This window comes from Crocodylus siamensis, chromosome 1 (assembly GCF_052110815.1).
Source record: "Crocodylus siamensis isolate JL-2025a chromosome 1, ASM5211081v1, whole genome shotgun sequence".
NCBI classification, from domain to species: Eukaryota; Metazoa; Chordata; order Crocodylia; family Crocodylidae; genus Crocodylus; species Crocodylus siamensis.
Window position 1 is genome coordinate 53,861,974 of NC_143395.1, and position 21,846 is coordinate 53,883,819.

Sequence of the window (21,846 nt, forward strand, 5' to 3'; positions counted from 1 at the left end):
GGACACTGGGTACAGGAAGCTCTGGTGGACTACCTCTTGAGGCATTCACCCCTTTAACCTACCACTGGCATTGACAACTTCCTCAATATGTGAGAGGCCTTTGCCACCCAGCTGCAGGAACATGGGCTGCTCAGTAAAGTTCTGAATTATTTCCCACTCCTCTGCATGCTGTGGGAGGGAACTCAGAGACAGGGGAGTGTGGGTAGGTTGTGTGGAGAAGGGGGACAGGGGCAGGGGTAGGGGCAGGGGCAGGAGCAAGAACTGGGGCCAGGGGCAGCAGTGAAGACTGAGGCTGGGAGGATCATGTTCCCAATGCAGGACTTACCTCATGTCTGGCATTGGCAAGGCTGCTGGCTCAATGCAGTTATACCCATCACTGATGGCATCCAGCTGCACCCAGCATCCATGGCCTGCAGTAGTAGGTCAGCACCTAGCTAGTCTCCACTCTGCTCCACATGGGTGGAGCTGGTGCTGCTAACAGCCAGCGGTTTATTGGCCAACCATTCCTTGTGGCAGGGTCTGGAACTGTGGAGCCGTTGAGGCAGCCACTGGCCAGGGCTCACCAAGCTGCTAATGGATGTAGCACCTAGGGAAGTGGATAGGGCAGGGTGATGAGCACCTGAGGGTGATATGTCATTGGAGGGGTCAGGGTGGGGTGGGGACGCAGGGAAGCCATCCCTGCTGGTAACCAATGCAGGGTTGTGGCCTGGGTCCCAGGACACCAAAAATGTTGGTCAGTTGCTGCATAAAGAGCATGGTCATGCAGCCACAACTGAACCAATGATTGTGGAAAGTCACAGCAACCCACTGTGCCCACAATGCCTTGACCTTGATGCAGCAGCACCATCGTACTGACCAGAAGTGCCCTCACTCCCACATCCCACCCAACAGGGGCTCATAAATGTGGGTGTTGAAGTGCCTGCCTGGCTGGAACTACCTCAGCACCTCCACATCACCCCAGAGTACCACAAGGTCAATTATCTCCTCCTGGGTCCAGTTGGAGGTCCGGGTGGATGGCACAGGCATGAGCACATGGGCAGGGCTGGGCCTCAAGACGGAGGAGGACGATGAGAGTGTCCCATGCTGGCTTTCTGGGTCCCCATGTGGCTGTCCTGTTACTGCCTACCCTAGCCAGTGGCCAGCAGAACCCAGTTCAGGGGCACAGCATGGGACTGGGAGGTACATGGCAGAGGCAATGCACAGACTGTTGGAGGTGAGCATCAGTAGGGATCAGGTACTAGACCTGGTGACAGAGACAGTTGGACAGCAGCCCAGGGGAGATATCAGGGCTGAGCAAGGGGTGAACCAGGGTGCAGCCCTTTGTAACATCCACCTCTGCAATCAAGCAGCAGCTCTGAATAGGTGACAGCATAGGCAGAGGCAGCCTGTATCCTGCCCAGGAGGGCACACAGAGCCTGCAGTACTCCTGGAGAGTGAACAGGCTTCTGTACAGTGTTCTTCAGGCTTCTTCAGGCTTCTATGCCTGGAGGCTTTTATAGTCTGCAGCTAGGGGCAGCCACAGAGAAGCTCATCCCTAGGGCAAGAGAAACTCCCAGCCAGGGTCATGTCTACATGTGCATTACTGCACTTTAACTAATCATGACTAAATTTGATACCTGCATTTTCAGGTATCAAATTTAGTCACAATTAGCCATTTTTACCGTGCAGTAAGGGAGCACACGTGTAGATCCGTGCCTGCACTGTGCAATAAATTAGGCTAAAGTGCATTAATGAGTCTTGTGTAGCTGTGCCCTGTAACTGGTAAAGTACTGCAACATATTTAGTCCTGATGAAATAATGCCTTGCATTCAAAAGCTTATTTAACACTATTCCAGTTGGTATAATAAAAGCTATCACCCCCAAGAAATCCTAGCTTCTCACATAATTCCTGTACCGTCACGACTACAAGATCATTCTAACACTACCATACTATTTTCAACTTAACAGTAACTTATGCCATAGTAACATTTGTGTGGTTGCACCTTTGTTCCAAACTATTTTGACAACCTTTGAGAGCCTGCTTTACACTGTGTTGTAGCTGCTGCAGTAGCACAAAACTGCAGCCAATCCTGCTCAGTAGGGTAGTGGTTGTCAATATATGTGCTGAAGCTACTGAATATTCCTCACTGCCCACATTGCTATGCAAAGTGTTGTTTCATCCTTGCTGATTTGTTAGGAGTATGAAAATAGTGCTGGCTATGCAAAAGAGGGAGATCATGGGATATAATATGAAGAATTAGAAGATATTCAGAGCTTGACCTCCAAGGATGTGAAAACTTGACTTCTAGGTAACTTCTGTTAGATATCCCATTATCACTATGGGGGAAAAAATTCTGTGAAACAGAAGAACTAGGATACCTTGTGGGATACAGAAACAGAAGAACTGGGCTATCTTCTGGGATATAATCTTAACACGTAATGGTATTTACATCTTCCCTTTCTTCTGTTTTGTTTCCCTTTCTCTTCCTCACTTCCCCCCATGTCCTTCAGTAATTGTTCTCCTGCAGTAATGGAAGTGACCCTTGAAAGAGTGTTCCACTTTTTATAATTGGCATATATTCTACAGATTGAGCGTCCTCTGAAATACAGAAAGATCATTGCTTCTGGATGACTGATGGATCAACTTTCTGCAACTTTTTGCAGTTGGCCACATTTTTGCTGGCTATTTCCCCAAGTCTTCTCCCTTTGACATCCACAGAATCCATTTCCTATTGGTTCATTCACTATGAATAGATTCACCATTTTTGCTTTTCCATTGGCAGGATCCTGGTTCATAGAATGCTCCTTCTCGGAAAACCTTTGCTTCTTCTAATTCAGATGCCTGTCACTCTCAAAATGTGTTTTCCCTGTTATGGTATGTGGGATGCTCTGCCTGCTGCTGCCCATGTTGCCACCCATGAGATCCTTTTAAGGGTGCCACAGGATGCAAGAAGACAAGCACCATAAGAAATAAATTAGTCTTAAATGAAGCGCCACTAAATTTTGAAAAGTTATCATGGGGCGCTTTGGGTTTTCAAGCATTGAAAGCCACTGCTCTATGCCCTAGGATGTTTTCCTTTCTAATATTTATTGATATTCTGATCATCAGGTAGTTGAAATTTCTCTAATGATAGTGAAAATAGCAGGTGTGCTAGCAATTTCGGTTGACCTGTACTGAAGATGCTCTGTCTATTGGACTGGGCTACTTAGATATATCTAATGATCACTATGGTGCGAGTTAGCTGACTACTTAATATGCCCCAGATATAATCTTGAAGTACTTAGAAGAGGAACTAAAGCTTTTTTGTTACTATGCCCATCAGCTGCAGAACAAACTTGCTGCTATTATCTATAATTTCCAGCCTGTTTTGGAGTATGAAAGCAGGTTGAAGAATTATATGTTTGCTACCGCATTTAAGTGTTCTTGATCACTGACAATTTTCATTATATAATGCTTAAAGGCATTTTATGAGTGATGTTTCCTGAGTTCTGTGTTGTTGTTGTTGCATTTCATGGCAATATATGAGATTTTTACGAAAAAGATATTCTACTAAATACTAACAGACATCCTAAAAGAGTGCACTTAGAAGAATATAAGAAAAGATGAAAGGGTTATGTGAATACTATGTGGCTGTAGCTTCTTTCTAGGAGAGGAAATAGGAGCATGAGAGAGAGCAAGAAGACACTAATTGCAGGCCATAGAAAAACTTTAGAGAAGTTGCTGTGTACACATCCTGAAGGGAGGTAAGACAGAGAAAAATATTGGGAATAAGGGAGAAGTTGTGGGAGATTCCGTTATTTGAGTTAGATTAAGAACAAAAATTAAATTGGGAGGTAGGAGCAATAGGGAAGAAACATCAAACGTTCAGATCACTGTCCTAGATTTGGGGGAATTATGGGAACTATACTAAGCCGCTGAATTACTCAAGCTAATTTGCCCATGATAAAAAATGATATAAGAAAAATTAGCAGAAGAGCAATTTGTTACAAATATTAAAACAGGGTTGGATGGCAGCACTTGACATTGCTTCCATTATCAATACAGCCCAGCACATTATTCACACTGAATAGTTTATTCAATAAATGTAGCAGTCACCTTCTATTCAGAGAAGGAACACAGATCTCTGATTTCCTGGTGTTTCTTCCTTCCAGAGTTTCCTCAGTGTATTTTTTTAATTACTATTTTTATCCTTTGCTGTAAAGATTGATTATTGATAGTCTATCCTGAGAAGCTGATAATAGCAAAAACATGATCTGTGTTCATTAATGATGACTAATTACATTAATCACACAGTATTATTTCTATTCTGGCTAAATATCTTAACATTTGTTTATATTTAAGCATGTTACTCTTACTGGGTGCATCTACACATGCACATTAATGCAAAACAAACTCCAGATAAGTTTGAGCTGGAGTAAACTGTTCCCAGGAACAATGTCTACAAGCGTGCCTGGGACAGTAGCAATCTGAGCCAGGGTGGAGCAGGCCCCAAGCTGGCTGGGCTGACCAGGCACAATTCATAACCCTAGTCAGCATCTGAATGTATGTTTCAGAGCAGATTATTACTCTACTAGATAGTCAGCGACTATCTTACAGCAGAGTTACTTCATTTACTCTGCCCTAATACTGGCACATGTGGAGACAGTAACTCTTTACTGCAGAACTAATTAGTCTGCCATAGACCTATGGTGGGGAGGGGTCCCCCATGGCCAATCTTGCTGACTGGGCAGGAGGGGAGGCCCTGTGGCGAACCAGGAAGCACAAGGAGTGCTCCCAGAAGCAGCCGCATCACACTCAGAAGCAGCTGTGGTGCTCCCAGAAGTACCAGCAGTGCTTCACCTGGTGCCCCACTCGCTGGGCAGCGCCCATGGGGGGAGGGGAACCAACACTCCCACCTGCCCATTACCTAAGTGGGGAGTGCTGCCTGTCAGGGAGTGCACCAGTGCACTCAGGGGGTGCACATGAGCCCCCGTGCACCCCCTGTGCATCACCACTGAGTAGAGCGTACATATAGGTGCTCTCACTGACTATCACACATTTCTGAATATGTTGCCCCAGCTTGAAGGTACAATTAAGCTTAATTGCTTACTTAATTTCTCTGGGCAAGATCCTGCTAAGGGGATCCAAATGCAGCCTCACCTTTATTAAATAATACACATATTGGACTGTAAAGGGATGTCCTTACCAATGACTGTTATAAAGTCCTTGCATGGAAAAAGCACATAGGCAGATGTTTGTCTACACAGTTTCAGGTGGATTTTTTGTAAATACTCCCATGTGTATATATATGATTTTCTCCCAAAAGGCATTGAGCAAATAAAATTTGATCCAGAGAATGTTCACGGAGAGAAAACATGCTTGGAGCACAAACACAAAGTTAATTCCTTTTTGTTTTTCGCAAAATTTTTAGTGTCTATGTGTTGGAGACAATGGGGGAAGTAGAGAAATTATTGACATTGCATTCATTAAGAATTCATGAATAAGGGATTCAAAAGTAACAGTTAAACAAATATAAATACCCTGGCATAACGTCTTAGTAGTCACAGTGATCATATCACTTTATATTTGCCTCCTTTTCATTTGCATACAGTCAGCCCCTATAGTTAGACGTGTGTTGTGTTTCATAGATTTTTGGCTCTAACTTCAACTTGCCTAGCTTGTCCCAGTCATCTTGAAAGTACTATAATATAATAAAATATAATATAATATAATATAATATAATATAATAACATCAGCCAAGTAAACAAGAGGTGGTATAAAAGCAGCATTTTCTTGGAGGAGAGGGTGGTGAGAATGCAAAGTCTCTAAATGTGCAAATTATTAGACTTGACATTACAGCTACATAAAAATGTAATAAGATTAATCATTTACATAATTTTTTACATATTTAAAGCTCTCGTAGATGTAAATTAATTCATCATTTTACTAACTAGATCCAAAAGTATCTAATAGTTATGTTTCCTGTAGTATAATGAAACAATCAAGAGTTTACCATAGATTAAGAATTCCAACTTCATCCAACATTATATAGAAAGAAGATGATAACTTAATGTGTATTTGCATTCAATTTGGCATTCTTCCTAATAATAAATACAGAGAAGACAGAAATCCAAACCCAAACCTTGTATAAAATAATAAAGTTATGCCTGCTTAGGTTGTAGTCCACCCCTTAGTCAACACACCAAAGACTAAACCAGGGACCAGCAGAGCTAAAGGCCATAAATTACTGTAGTTCAACCTCTGAAGCACCATGCTGTAGCTGGGGACAATAATACTCATGTCCCCAGAGGTTTGGGTGTGGTGGAGATTGGGAAAAAAAATAGGAGTCTGCAACAAATGTTTACTAGTGAATTATACCAAATCTGAATTTGTCCTGTAGTAGAATGAACTAGTTAGCACTCATGGATCAGTATGTACATTTTGACTAGACTTTAAAGAACCTAAGGAAGCAAAGAATATGGGTGCCTACCCCTAGTAAATTGATTTGAAAACCCCAGGTTTACAACTGAGGAGGGATAGCACACTGGTCAAAGTGCTTAGAAAGCATAAAAAATAATATAAAACTGCTCTTCCCCAGGCTCTGCCCCACCTAGGCTGCTGGGCATAGTTCTTAAAACTTCCCGGTCAGGGAAGACCCTCAGCTCCACCCAGCGAGAACCTTGGATCCTGGTCTGTCAGCAGTCATGTGATTGGAATCTGTTCATATCCTTATAATTGCACATCCTGCCATGCACGAGTGGCATTATAGGATGCAGAATTGTATGGATCCTGGATCAGACCCGACTGTATAATTATTTTAACATTTACAAGGAGCCTAGATCACAAACAAAACAAAACAAAACACAGTGCTTTACTTTCATCTTGGAGTGCCCCTTCACCAAGTGCAGCACATGCCTAGAAGAGGCATTGCACTAGTTTGGCCCAGCTAACCTAAAATCTGTATAGACTGTGCGCTTCAGTGGGGCTTTTGGTGACTTTTATCTAACAGCTGATTCAATCCAAGTTGAACTAACACACTTCCTCTTTGCTAAAATGCGTTTTATTTTATTTTTTTCACGTCTATCAGCGGCCAAAATGACCTTTCCCCTGTGCAATGACCTGAATTGCTCTAAGACACTTACATTTCTAAGGCACTTTTGCCTTAGCGTGCATGCTCAGACATGATTTATTGCAGCAAAGTGGCATCCAACTCCATTTATGATCCAAATCAATTTTGGTGTGGAGGCACAGACGTCATGCACATCCCTGACAGCATAGAGATTTTCTAGTGACAGGTCGTGACTCTTTGACACTGGTTGCAGAGCAAAAGAAGGTGCTTATAGTACCATCCTTTCACTCGGTAGCTGGGCACTTGCCCAGGACATGAGAGAGAAGTTTTAGGACACCCTCTCAAGACCAGATTGGAAACCTGATAATCCATATAACAAAGTAGTTTCCTGAGCACAATGTCACAGGCAAAGCAGGACTGCTAGTCCCCTTTTAGAAAGAAGTTTTAGGACAGCCATGCAGGAAAATTTCTTCAGAATAGGACAAGCAAGATGGACATTATTTTGTAACAGAGAGAGGCAGATGAGGACCTGGCAGAAAATGAGTAAGCCCTTGTTTTCAATGCTGTTTGTGCAATTGGGTTATACAATAATTGGGGTGGGGGGAAAAACCTGTGTAAACAGCCTGTGTTACCAAGAGGAAAATATAGCCCTGTAGAGAGTTAAAGCAAATCTTAAGGGCTCTGTCTTTCATTTCAGAAAGGTAAAACCCACATATGTAAAGTATATATGAGATCTCTGTCAGTAGCCCAGCCCACCTTATGAGATATCAGCCCACTCTCTCTAGTGTCAAGTATCTCCTTACATCACACTTCTGTGAAATTCTCACCACGCATCCACCTGACTCAGGAAGGAGGTGTGGGCACAATAATTACTGGTGATAAAAATGTTTTCAAGTCACCCTGTGCACTATGGGCTATAGCAGTGATTTTCAAGCAAGATGCCAAGACACCCTGGGGTTTTATACAATACTCTAGAGGGTGTCGTGCAATATTAGCACTGTTGGGTGTACAAAAACCTATACTTTTTGGTAGTGTTAGAATTATATTTTAATCATGATGGTCAGGGAATGATACAAGAGACAATAATTGTTGTGGGTGATATCTTTTAATTGGGCAAGCACATAGTTGGGATAAAGTTAGAAAAGCTTGGCACCTGATGAGTAATGCTCTCACTATCATCTACACATGATTCACAACCTTAACCAAGAGCTTTCAAAGAAGGATCCATAGTCTCAAAAACATGCTGACCTTTTGTGGTCTTTAAGATTTCTTTAGAATGGAAGAATTGTGCTTTTATTTTTCCATAGTCAAAACATGAATGAAAGTTAAATGCTACCTTTTTTGTAGGGGTGCCTTGAGTCTAATGAGGGGTGCCTGGAGTTATGAGGAATGCATGGATTTTAAAAGGGTTTTTTCTTGCTTGCTCTGCTAGAATGCCATTGGCCAGCTCCTCCCCAGAATAATATCATTACTCTGCATTTATGTCAGTTACAGTGATGAATTTGGCATTATATAATAATTGGGTAAATGTATAAACAGCCTTAGTAGCAGGAAACAAACCAAGGCTCTTTTCTGGCCAGAGCAGAGCTCACTCTTTTGGACCTCAAATTCATAGCCTCTTTCTCCTCCTCTTGCCCCTTTTATTTCTGCTTATTCAGTGAGTTAGGTTAAATAGGAGAGAAATGGAGGATCCTCTAAGCTGTGCCTGCCTTGAAGAATGTTGGTTATGGAATTATTTTAAGAGATTTCCTTTGTGGGTTCAAACACCCAGAGGAATCGTTAGCTCTCTCATTTTTGGCTCTAACTAGTAGCCTCCATGAGAACGAATTATATCTTGATGTCTGTGATCTTTGGTAATTAGATGTGGAAGTCCTGCTAACACAGTATTTAACTAGAAGGGTGTATTTTAGCATCAGTAGTATAACTTGGGGTGGGAAACAGGAGTATCAGTCCTAGGTGCTGACCTAGAGGGGGCACCAGGATGGTATCTGTGCCTCCAGGGAGTCTTTGCCTGCCAGCAGCAGCCCCAATGCTACATAATAGAAGCTAAGCAGTAGCAGCCCCTGTGACATGGCAGTAGCAGCTGGGTGTGGGGCACCACAGGAGCAGCAGCAGCCAAAGGTGGGCAGACCCCAATACAGCACCAGAAGCCATGGTCTTTGAGTCCCCCAACAAGTAAGGGTGACCATGCCCTCCCCCTGCTCTCTGGTGCTTGGTACAATCCTTCCCTTCCCCCCCCACTCCCCAACTTTCCCCAAGGTACAGGGGCACAAACTTGTTAACTAGGTTTCTGCTTAGCATAACTTAAAACTTCCCATTAAAATAAAAAGGAGAGGTGTGCAATTCTGCAAGGTGAAATAGAGGTGCATAAGGTTGTCACTGAAAGTACAGGAGCAGTATATATCTACACAATAAAATAAAGTTTCCCTGTGTCTGGTGTGCAAGCATGGTGTAGGCAAAGACTAGGTCAGAGAGGTTTTACTGGAAAAGTAGAATTTAGCCCTATGTCTTGAAGCACAATCATATTCCTCCTTGCTCAGATCAGTCAAAAAGTCTTAATGCACCTACTTTTGTAATGTACCTTTATCTCAGCTTTACAGCTAAATCACAAGGAGCAGTAAATAGGGGGTTTACTTACCTTTTGCATTAATGCCTTTCCACAGACTGGAACAGGATGGAGTTAGATTGTACTTAGATGCCTAAGTACCATTTAGATGCCTAAGAGGTGGAATCATATCTGGCTCTAAGTCATTTAATGTGATTAAACTTCATCTCCCACAACGGCCTGAATTCCAAAAAGTTGTCCGATTTCCTTGTGCATCTCTTACGGACTGAAAAGGTCTATAGGTGACTAGATCTATGCTGTTGTACTCGCTAAGAAACAGTCCAAGACAGCTGCTGAGGTATCTAACTCCACTTTCTCTGTTGTGATCCATTTTCATCTGTAAAAAACCATAAGTCCCATGGAAGGCCTAGAATCCTTAGTTGGAGGAAAACCACATATAGCAACTGCTTGAAACTATGCAGTACAAAAGCTTGGTAGCTCAGGTTCTTGTTTATAAAACAGGAGATACATATTCAAGGTCCATCTCTTCATGACAGACAGGGTTTATGGTTATTGGACTTCTCGGGGCAGTATAGTAACCATGGCTTTAGGGGAGCTAATAGTGCCCTTTCTGTTGAAGCCAAACCACAGGGCAGTGAAGTGCTTAAGAGTCACGAGGTCAGGGATCCTGTTTTTCTCTGCATAACAATCCAAAAATTCTAATTAAAAAAAATCCAAAATTATCTGATTAAAAAACCCAAAGCCACATTTTTCTGTGATTAAAATGAAACATCACTATATTTATAGATATCAGTTGAACATGCTGTTTTATTGGTATACTAGCAAAGGACCCATTCTTTGCCCAGGACATTATTTGTATAATTCTGGTGTTTATTTATTTTCAAAGACACTTGTTTAGGTCAAAAATATTGTTTATTTTAAAAGTACATAGTACAACATATTTAACATTTAATATTTAACATGAAGCAACATTTCAAATGATTTCCAAATGAATGATCTTTATTGTAGAACTTCTTTGTAAACAACATTCACGGTGTTGCCTGTTGGCACGAGTATATACAACCCTCTTTGACTACCAACTCTGGAGCAAACCACATATAACTGTCCATGAGAAAAGCATTGTTCCCTTAGTCACTGTAAGTCCCAAAAAGGGTCAAGTAAAAAATAACCCACCTATAATTTTCTTTGGGTGTTATTCAGTGCTTTAGAAGGTTTAGAGTAGATAGGACCAGCCATTCTTGGTTGTAAGTGAATATACATACAGACAGACATAAACTTCATTTTATAATAATCACAGTTAAACTGAAGTCACTGCATCCACAAGTGGTACCAGTTTGCTAGTTGTGAAGCAAAGTAAGCCCAGTTACTGAAAGCCCCCAAAAGTGTCAAGTGAAAAAGAACTCACCTCAAATTTTCCTGGGGTGATATTAAGTGATTTGCAAAGGTTTAGAGTAGAAAGAGCCAGCCATTCTCAAGTTATAAACAAACATATAGACAGACAGACAGACAGACAGACAGACACACACTTCATTTTATGTATACATAGATTTACAGTTTTAAAGCAATATGGAAGCCTGCCAGTGCCTCAATCTTTACATTAAAATAAATAAAATAAATAAAAATATATAGAGATATTTTGGTATTTGATTTTGGTTTTTTTATCATAGAATATAAGAGCTCCCCTTGCCCCCTTTGTTCACCGGGATGCAGGTCCAACTGTGCCTGTCCCCTCCCTCTCCAGGCTGCTTTGTGGCCCTGAGGAGCCCTGATATACCAGCACTTGCCCAGCCCCTGCCCCTGCCCATCCCATTGCCCCTTACTCCTAACCCACACTTCCCCCCCAGCCATGCTAGTGCCCCTCACTCCCAACCCACAGCTCCCAACCAGCTGTGCTGGTGCTCCTCACTCCTAAAAGGTTCTAGGACAGCCAAGCAGGCATATTTCTCCAGAACAGGACGGGCAATATGGATCATTACCCTGTGACAGAGGAAGGCAGATAAGGCCAGATAAAGACTTTCCAAATACTAGTCCACGGACATCTCTTCCAGCCTGGTTGATGAGGAGTTTATAGCTGATTCCATTTTCTGATCTGGCAGTCTTTTTAGTCTCTCAGGTTGTGTGGGAGTGACTAGATATGATCTGCTAGCTGGCTTGCCTGCAATGAAAGCTCCCTATAAGCTTCACAAGTACTTCTGAGTATGTCCAATAATTCTTACAGTCAGCTTCTAGGCCAAACTGATTTGCTGTAATTCTGCATGTGTGCAGAAACATCACTAAACTCAATGTCTCTTTCCCACTTCTATTCTTTGGGCCAAAAATATTGCTCTGAAATATGGAGTATGATCTACACATACATTAAAGTCTGTAAGCCACTTATTTTTTGCCTAATGGGAGCTATATAAGCAGATGGCATTTGTGAATGGGTATTAGCTACTTTTGTCACAAGGAAATAATGCTGGGTCCCACACTTTCTTTGATTCAAAGACCGAAAAATGGCATCTAATTAACTACGCTGGACAAAGTGTTCCATACTTCATGGGTTCGAACCAGGAATATCTTTTGCAAAACACAGGAGAAAACACCCCATGGCCGATATTTTTAATTTTACTGCAGTTGCCTACTACATCGTCTTTTCTCCAGAGTTGCTGAAAATTCCTACCACCATGGGAGTCATTAAGAAATCCAAATGCATACTAGTAAATAATTATATAAACTTTAAATGACATTCTCTCTCTTTCTCTTTTCACATACTTAGCATGGTATTCTTTCTGTTCCAGTCACCGAATTATCAGAACATCTGTATAACAACTCCAAAAGATGCCCTTCTAGTTGCATAGCATTAGGCAGGAATATATTCACAAGGAAGGTTTCCTGAGTCTGGTTTTCCCCCTGCCCATGTTTCTGACAATGGGCTCTCGCTCTGCCACTATGTATTATAATTCTGTGAAAAATATTGGCATAGTGCCTGTGCAAAAATACTTTACAAAATAATGTTGTATCCCTGGTATAGCTTAAATATGTAAGGCCTGATTCAGACCTGTTACAGTTGGATAAATATGGAGTAACTGCACTGAAGTTGGAGAAGAGAATCAAATGAAATCAGACCCTGCACCATGGGCAAAATCCTCTTCTCTGATTCACACTGTGCATTTCTTATCCACAGTATAGGTTTGCAGTGGATAGTCTGTACTCATTCTGAATGTGTAATTTCAATCAGTGCCAGCAGGGCATCCATTTTCTGGATGTGAGTTGGATAATGGAAGTTCCACTGATGTCAGTGGGAGTTATAAGCTTGGAAGAAGTAAAGAATAGGCAATAGAGAGTGTCTTTGAAGAAGCAAATTTGGCCCTGACTTTAGCTGCAGAAGTTCTTTTTAGTAAGAAACAACTCTAAAATTTGCACAAACAGCTGCGTACAAATGCACGGTATGTGTAGGGCAAACTCTCAACAGTTATAATCCACCTGTTCACAATAGCAAACGGTATGCTAGGTCTTCAGCTAACTATATCTGTACCACTTAGCTCTGTGGGCTTTGTCACAGGAGTGTTCTATATCCATATTTATGTAAATAGCTAATAAAATGCAGTAGATGGCACTAAAGAAAATGTCTCAAAGTTCCTGGTTTTGTACAACTAGCATACCGAGTTTTACACTGGAAGTAGCTTCTTGGATCCCCTTCATTAATGCAGAGCTCTTACAGGACTGGAGATCAAACTTCAAAAGACTAAATTGCAATTTTCAGAAAAAAATACATTTAAATCATTGCTACCTCCACTACACAAACCTTTTGATGAACAAAGACAGATGTCCACTGTTAGGTTTAAACACTCTTTTGGACATTTTTATGGACTATAAAATAAGCTGTCAACCAAATACACAATTAGGTCAACTTTGACAGTTAATACTGTAACATGTTTCTGTAATCATGTACTAGAATTACAAATAAAACAAATTCACACTGAAAACTTAGAAAGGATAATCTTGTCTGATTCCAAGCAAATTGAATCCAATTTAAATCAGAAATAAATTAACTGGATTAAGTGATTCATACCAGAATACACTGTTTGTCATCATGCATTACAAAATCTACCTGGTTCAAAATGTACCCTACCAAAAGGATAATTCTCTTTTCAGAAAAAAAAAACAGTTGAGTTATAAACTTAAGTGGAAAACATGTTTGAAGAGGTAACTATATTTTAATTTATATTTTTTTTTTTGGTTTTCTTTTTTTCCTCTGGAAAAAAAATCAGAACCAGTTATTCAGTATGACTAGGATGGTTTAGTCGGAAAAGAGATGAGATTATAAAGTCCCTTCAAACCTTATTTATCTATGATACCTAAAGCAATTCTCTTCCCTTGCCCCTTTTGTATCCGTTCTTCATCAGTATTCCAGTAAACAATTTGCCAACAGGAGTGTTAATGGAAGCAGTGAATTGACAGCCAATACTAATGAAGATTACTTGTGGGAAGTTAATTTTGAATTAATGAATACAAGGATTGGTACTGAAACTTTAGATTTAAAGTTCCTGCTCATATGCAATGAGTAGGGATGCCTGTAAATTGTGCAATAGTGTCCATCCCCCCTGCAGTGGCTTCCTTAATGTTTTTCATTTCAGTGTGTACGACCGTCCTCCTCTGCCCAATTGGCAGACATTTTTAATATGCCATGATTTCTACTTCCCCTGCAATTAGAAACAAACAGCTCACTGGCAGGGATCCTCTGCCAATCAGGGATAGGAGGTCAAGGGATGAAATGAAAACACTAAAGGAACCACTGTGGAGGTGCAGGGGAGGGCACTTCCAGCACAATTTATAGAGCTCCCTAGCAATGGGACTAGAAACAATATAAAATAACAAAAAAGTCAAAATTTTGAATGCTTTCAAAATTTTTTTTTATATTATACTAAATAGAATTCAAGAGGATTTCTAAGCAAAGAAGTCTGAATAATGGGTAAATCTATCATAAGCTTTTAGTCCAAAGTTTGTCAACAGAAAAAAGGTAAATTTTATTAAATAAATTATTCATTGTGTGTTATTCATCAAGGTCTACCTATCATGTACATCACTAATATACTAATAGGTAATTGTAATTAGGTAATCAATTTGATTTCAAGTCCTTTGCATTGCGTTAGGCTTCAATTCTGGAATGATCTGCATTTAGATTTAATTACAAACTTATTTTGTATTGCAGTTGACTTACCAGGAGAAAACGGTGGTATTGCATATATATGGGCAATCATTTATTTTATGTTAGAATAATTTTCAGTCAGAAACACCAAATCAGTTTCTAATTTCAGTTGAATCCATATTAATTTAGGATAAATTAACCTCAAATTATCACAGGTTGAATTTTAAAAAAACTACTTTTTTAATTAAACAAATATTTATTTCAGATAATTAAATTTGATTTTAAAATTAAAATATCATAATATTTTCCTTTAAAAAAATAAATCACTTCAAGGTGGAATTTGAATTTAATATGGAATAGGGTAATTTATAAATTTAGTATAATCCATTAAAATAATTTAAATAAAATTTGTTGACTCAGTGAGTCTCTACTAAAAACTTTGGACTTAAAGACTGGTTTTCTTATAAATAAAAATGAGGCTAAAAACACCTAACTTTTGAGAGCAACCTTTAAAGTTATGGCACAATATTTTATATATTAGGGTCCTGACCCTACAGGGGATGCAGGGGCTATACTACTGGGATGAGAAGGACTAGACGATCGTTACGTGTGCTGGAATCTGGCTTCTGATTCCAGAAGTCAGCATCATGTGGACTCCTTAATCGGGATTCTCCACTAAACCCATCTGAATTGTATCAAACTTTTGTTTTATACTCATTATCTGAGCTCTAATTAGTTCGGCTCTCAAGTTATGAAAATTTATGATTCTACACCTATAGTGGAGGCTTATTTTCCAGCTCACGGAAAAATAATCATGTACTCAGTAACTACCAGCCCCCTACTTCTGAATGATTCTGGGTACTTCTGTTAAATGGCCTTTCTCAGGCCCTTTGCATATGTGCTGAGAGATAAACATTAACTTCTCAAGTGCTCTATTCAGGTCTCTAAACTAAAGCTGCATACACACATTCAAATTGTCTAGAACAATTCTTCCAGGTTTGTTTCCCTAAGAGAGAAGCTGACCTGGACAGAAGTTCAGAGAAACAAAGAGGCTGGGGCAGACACTGGGCTACCAGAGGTCCCTAAAGCATGCAGCACAGAGAGCTTTGCAGATTTTTTTTTCATATGAATGTAGACCGGGTTGGCTAGGTTAGGGACGGCAGAGGTGGGGGTGCACAGAGAGTCCCCAGCCTTCCCCTCCCTCCTGTGTTCCAACCCAGCAGTAGCTAGGTAAGGGGTATGCTGCAGTGTGATGTAGGTAAGGAACAAGCCAGGAGCATTAGGCTTTTCCAGTATGAAGCAGTCAGGGGGTATGTTCTGCTTCCTGACTGGCTGAAACGGACATGTGGTCTCCCTCCCACTCTCCAGGGGGAGGGAGAAGAAGCAAAGCACAGAAGTTGTCTCCCAAGAGATATCTTCCAAGGAGCCACTTCACTGGGGTCATTCCTAAGTAATTTGTTTTTTCCAAGTGGCCACTTTTATTCTGGTATAGAAATGACAAACTGGTTTATACTTGTGGTTTCTCCTGACAGAGCAGGGACTCTCCCTGGAGAAACTGAACATCTGTCCAAGCCCAGCAAAATACAAGGGCAGAAAGTTACAATAGCAGAAATCACAGATTGTTAGGGGAAAAAGATTGTATTTTGGTGTGGGGGGAAGCAGTGAAGTTTGCAGGTCACAAAAAAGACCCTATTTGGAAATATTTTTAAGAACTTTCTGTGCCACTGGGAAGAAAAGGAACTGTTTATATTTGTACTGTTTAGATTTGTCATGAAGAGATGAAAGGCCTGGTAGCACTAGTGAAGCAACAAAAGCAATAAAAAGGGGGAGGAGGAAGAAATTTATGAATTCTAAAAACTTGAAAGAAAAGGGGTAACATTTTTCAGAACAACCTCAATAAAAAATAACTTTAATTTGAAAGAGAATTAGGTAAATAAGAACTTGAATTTAAATTACTTTCACCTAGGCGTTTAAGAATTGTTTTTTTCCCAGGGTGACCTGAAATAATTAGTTTATTTAATACTAGTGTTTAAGAATTATCTGTAGATGTGCAGTATGTTTTGATTTTAAAAGTTTCTGTATCCAAAACATGACAGTTTGTTTAATTAATTTGAAATTAATTTGAAATGCTGGTTTTATATATCTAATAAACTGAAGTTTTCATTTTAATGCAGCTTGATACAAATATAAGTGAAAAATAAATCATTTATATTTCACCATTTATAGCATACTAAAATGTGGGATTTTTAACAATCCAAATATGTCAAGTTGTATACATGTGTGTGTGTGGGAAACATGTACAGGATCAATTCTATAAATGTTATTTGCTTGTAAATCAACATGTTTTAATTGTCATATAAATCAATTTGATTTAAATCAATCCATCCTGAATTATTAACTCCAAATGTATATCAGAAATGAGAACCTTGCTATAAATGATCATAAGAATACATTTCCACTCTTGATAATTGTTAGTATCGCCACCAAATGTCTTAAGGGTTTTCCGAAAGGCTTGCAAATTGTTTGGGAGGGGTTCAAAAATCAGCATCACTTTTGAGCAACAGGGACCACAGTGAAAAGGAAAATGATTTGGTGTAGCACATATTCTGTGTGTCACCTAAATTCTGCAATAATATAATGTCAATTTTATTCTATGCAGAACTTCTCACACCCCGGATGAGATGGCCAATATATAGAGATGAAGTGCTTGTATGTTGTTCCTGCTCAAAAGAACCTGGAACAGTATCCTTCTGGTATTTTCTTGTTCATCTGGAGTCTTTTCTAAAATGAGTTTTGTAATTAGATTTCTGTTAGTGTCCTCTCTTTCTTTCCTTATTCTAAAATCATTAACCTTAGCCACTGAAACTGACTCTCATAAAAATAAGCTATTGGATAGTAAAAATCGGCTGTTTATTTATTACACCTTTCAGTGATCCAGAATGTGAATTTGAGAGTAGAACCAGACCTCAAATAAGGTCATCCAAACTCATGACAGTGGATTAACTAGAAAGGTAAAATCTATTGCATGGAGTTGTAGCAAGAAATTGAAGCTCTCCAAGAATACATTAACATCCAGGAGTCATGTCAGGAACTAGGCTGCAAAAGTTTGAATATTACTGATCAACTTTGTATCACTAAATTAAATAATGCATTATATATGTTGCCAGATCATATATTATTACTCATTTCTTTCGTGATTAGGGAAGCAGCTATTTCATGCTTGTTCTTGAATTTTTGATTAACATTTTTCTTCATGTTTTACTTTTTCATTTTAAGAACTGGGGTTTTGTGATATTTTTACCTTATTCAAGTAGGATATAAATTGTTCCTGAATCATCCAAAGGCTATCTTTATATCAAAGTCAGACCTACTCAGAAACAAAACTTCAAAGTCTCACTTTTCCAGTTTTTCAAATAATGCTAATGCTCTCTTGTTAGTCTAAAATCATGTGCTTTAACCGATTCTTCCAGCCTTTCGTGCTTCCTAACTTTCTTTGGACCAAAGTCTCCTTTTGAAAATATACTTCTTACAATGCAAGTACAATAGAATAAAGTAACTAAAATCCTTCCAGAACCTGTAACTCTCACCGAGTGCCTGACACTTACAGCACATACCATTAGCACTCCACAAACAATAAACATTAATAAGAAAAGTATTAATAGCTGTACCCTTTTAGAAGAGATGTGTAGCCTATGTATCGCTCACACTGTAAAAATAAAGCTATAGAAAAGGTAAAGAAGTTTGCTTTGGAAATTAATGGAGAATGTAAGGGTTAGATTAGACTACAGTGAGAAGCACTTTATTCTACACATTGTCTAACGGTACTGAGCCAAAACACTCATGCTAAGAGGTATTATTTCATGAGAGCCAAAGAATTACAATCTGATCAAAAGAATGGAAATTCTAAAAACTGCCCAGATAGATACAATGAATTAATCTCATTACCACTACTATGCATTTGGCATGACTTGTGGAGATAACGTTCAGGGGGATAAGGAACACAAGCTGCCCCATTATCCTCCACATTGCAGGCAGTTTTAGAGGACTAAAGAAGTAAACTTAGTACCTCTCTTCTAAAAATCAAAAGAGGAAGATCTGGTAAATTACTATGAGTCTGACTGAACTATACCTAAAAAGGTACAGGACATAATTATTAACTAATCTATTTGCCATACCATGAATAGTCCCACATGCCATTTGAACAAGGAACTGTGACCTGGATTATATTAAAATCAGGTGCATACACAACTGGTTGAGAAACTGTACACAAAAAAGTACTTCTCAACAGTTAGCTGTCAGACCAGGAGAACATGACTTGAATAATGGAACAGAGAGTATACTTGTAAAATGTGTAGAAGACATGAAGTTAGGAAGTGTTGCAAGCTCTGTGGAGGATAGTATTACAATTCAAAATTATCATGATAAATTAAAGAATGATCTGAAATCAGAAAGATGTAATGAACTGGGGGTAGGGTCAGAAGTTACACATAAACCAGTTTAAGTGATCAGAAACTGGTTAAAACCTGTAACAGAACAGAAGCTCACTGCACATTAACCAGTTCAAAATGGCTGAAACTGGTTTAAGATAAACCTGGTTGAAAGTTGTGAAGTCATGGGTGACTTTAATTACCCGGACATCTTGTGGGAGGATCACTCAGTAAAACTGGAGTGGTTGCAAAGCTTCCTCTTGTGCGTGGATGACCTGTACCTGACTGAAGAAGTCTATGGGCCAATGAGAGGTAAAGTGCTGCTTGACCTGGTATTGGCTAATCAGTGACCTAGTGTTTGATGGGAAGCTGGGTGACAGCGACCATGAAATGATTACCTTCACCATCTGCTGTAAAGCTGGCAAGTCAGTCAGCAACACAGAAGTCCTTGACTTCAGGAAAGCCAACTTTGACAAGCTCAGGAGGCTGGTCACTGAGGTACTAAGGGACCATGACCCCAGAGAGAGGGGAGTTCAAGAAGGGTGGTTGCTCCTCAAGGAAGCGATCCTCAACGCACAAGCTAAGTCTATTCCATCTTGGAGGAAAGGCAGCAAGAGAGCAAAGCATCCCCCCTGGCTCTCCAGGGATCTAGCAGACCTCCTGAGGCTAAAAAGAAAGGCCTACAAAGGATGGAGGATGAGATTCACCTCCAAGGACAATTATTCTGCACTGGTCCGGTCCTGCAGGGAGCAAATCAGGAACACCAAGGCCGCAACTGAATTCCAACTAGCTTTGAGCACCAAGGACAATAAAAAGTCCTTTTTCAGATATGTGAGGAGCCAGAGGAAAAGCAAAGGCATCATTAGACCCCTGCTGAATCAGATAGGGCAACTGACAACTGATGCCCAGGGAAAAGCCAACCTATTAGATGGGTACTTTGCATTGATCTTCCATCAATCCCATGGGACACCACCGCTACGGGACAGGGAGGTCTGGGTGAGGGAGATCCCCTGCCCTCCATTAATGCTGACCTCGTGAAGGAACACCTTGAGAAGCTGGATACCTTAGAAGTCAGCCGGCCTTGACAGTCTGCACCCCAGGGTACTCAAGAAGCTGGCAAGCATTATAGCCCAGCCCCTGGCATGGATCTTTGAAAACTCCTGGTGCTCTGGTGTAGTGCCCGAAGACTGGAAGAAGGCCAATGTGGTGCCTATCTTCAAGAAAGGGAGGAAAGTGGATCTGGCTAACTACAGGCCCATCAGCCTGACTTCTATCCTTCAGGGAAGATCTTAGAAGAGTTTATTAAAGAGGCCATCCTTAATGGACTGGCCAACACCAACATCCTAAGGGATAGCCAGCATGGGTTTGTTGTGGGTAGGTCTTGCTTCACCAATCTCATTTCCTTCTACGACCAGGTGACCTATCACCTGGACAAGGGAGAAGAGATTGATGTTATATATCTTGACTTTAAAATAGCCTTTGATCTGGTATCTCATGATCACCTCTTGGCCAAACTGCCCAGTTGTGGCCTTGGCTCCACCACGATCTGCTGGCTGGGAAATTGGCTCTGTGGTTGGACCCAGAGGGTAGTAATTGATGGATGTCAATCATCATGGCGTCCTGTGACCAGTGGGGTCCCCCAAGGCTCTGTCCTTGGGCCCATATTGTTCAACATCTTCATTAATGATGTGGATATTGGAGTCACAAACAGACTGGCTGAGTTCGCCAATGACACCAAACTTTGGGGCAAAGCATCCACACCAGAAGATAGGCGGGTGATCCAGACTGACCTGGACAGGCTCAGCAAATGGGTGGATGAGAACCTGATGGTGTTTAACACTGAAAAATGCAAAGTTCTCCACCTTGGGAAGAAAACCTGCAGCATCCTTATAGGCTTGGCAGTGCTATGCTGGCTAGCACTATGGAAGAAAGAGACTTGGGGGTCATCATTGACCACAAAATGAACATAAGCCTGCAATGCATTGTTGTGGCTAGTAAAGCGACCAAAATGCTGGCTTGCATCCATAGATGCTTCTCAAGCAAATCCCAGGATGTCATTCTCCCCTTGTACTCGGCCTTGGTAAGGCCGCTGCTGAAGTACTGCGTCCAGTTTTGGGCTCCACAATTCAAAAAGGATGTGGAAAAGCTTGACAGAGTCCAGCGAAGAGCCACATGCATGATCAGAGATCAGGAAAAAAGACTTACGATAACAGGCTGAGAGCCATGGGGCTCTTTAGCCTGGAAAAGCGCAGGCTCGGGGGTGATCTGATGGCTACCTATAAGTTTATCAGGGGTGACCACCAGTACCTGGGGGAACATTTGTTCACCAGAGCGCCCCAAGGGATGATGAGGTTGAATGATTATAAACTAGTACAAGACCGTTTCACGCTGGACATAAGGAAGAATTTCTTTACTGTCCGAGCCCCCAAGGTCTGGAACAGCCTGCCATCGGAGGTGGTTCAAGCACCTACATTGAACACCTTGAAGAGCAAATTGGATGCTTATCTTTCTGGGATCCTATGACCCCAGCTGACTTCCTGCCCTTTGGGTGGGGGGCTGGACTCGATGATCTTCTGAGGTCTCTTCCAGCCCTGATGTCTATGAAATCTATGAAATGTAATATCAAACAACTAATTCGGGTTGAAGTGGTTTATGAAACTTCCTGGCTAAAGTTAAATAACATTTTCCCCCATCCCA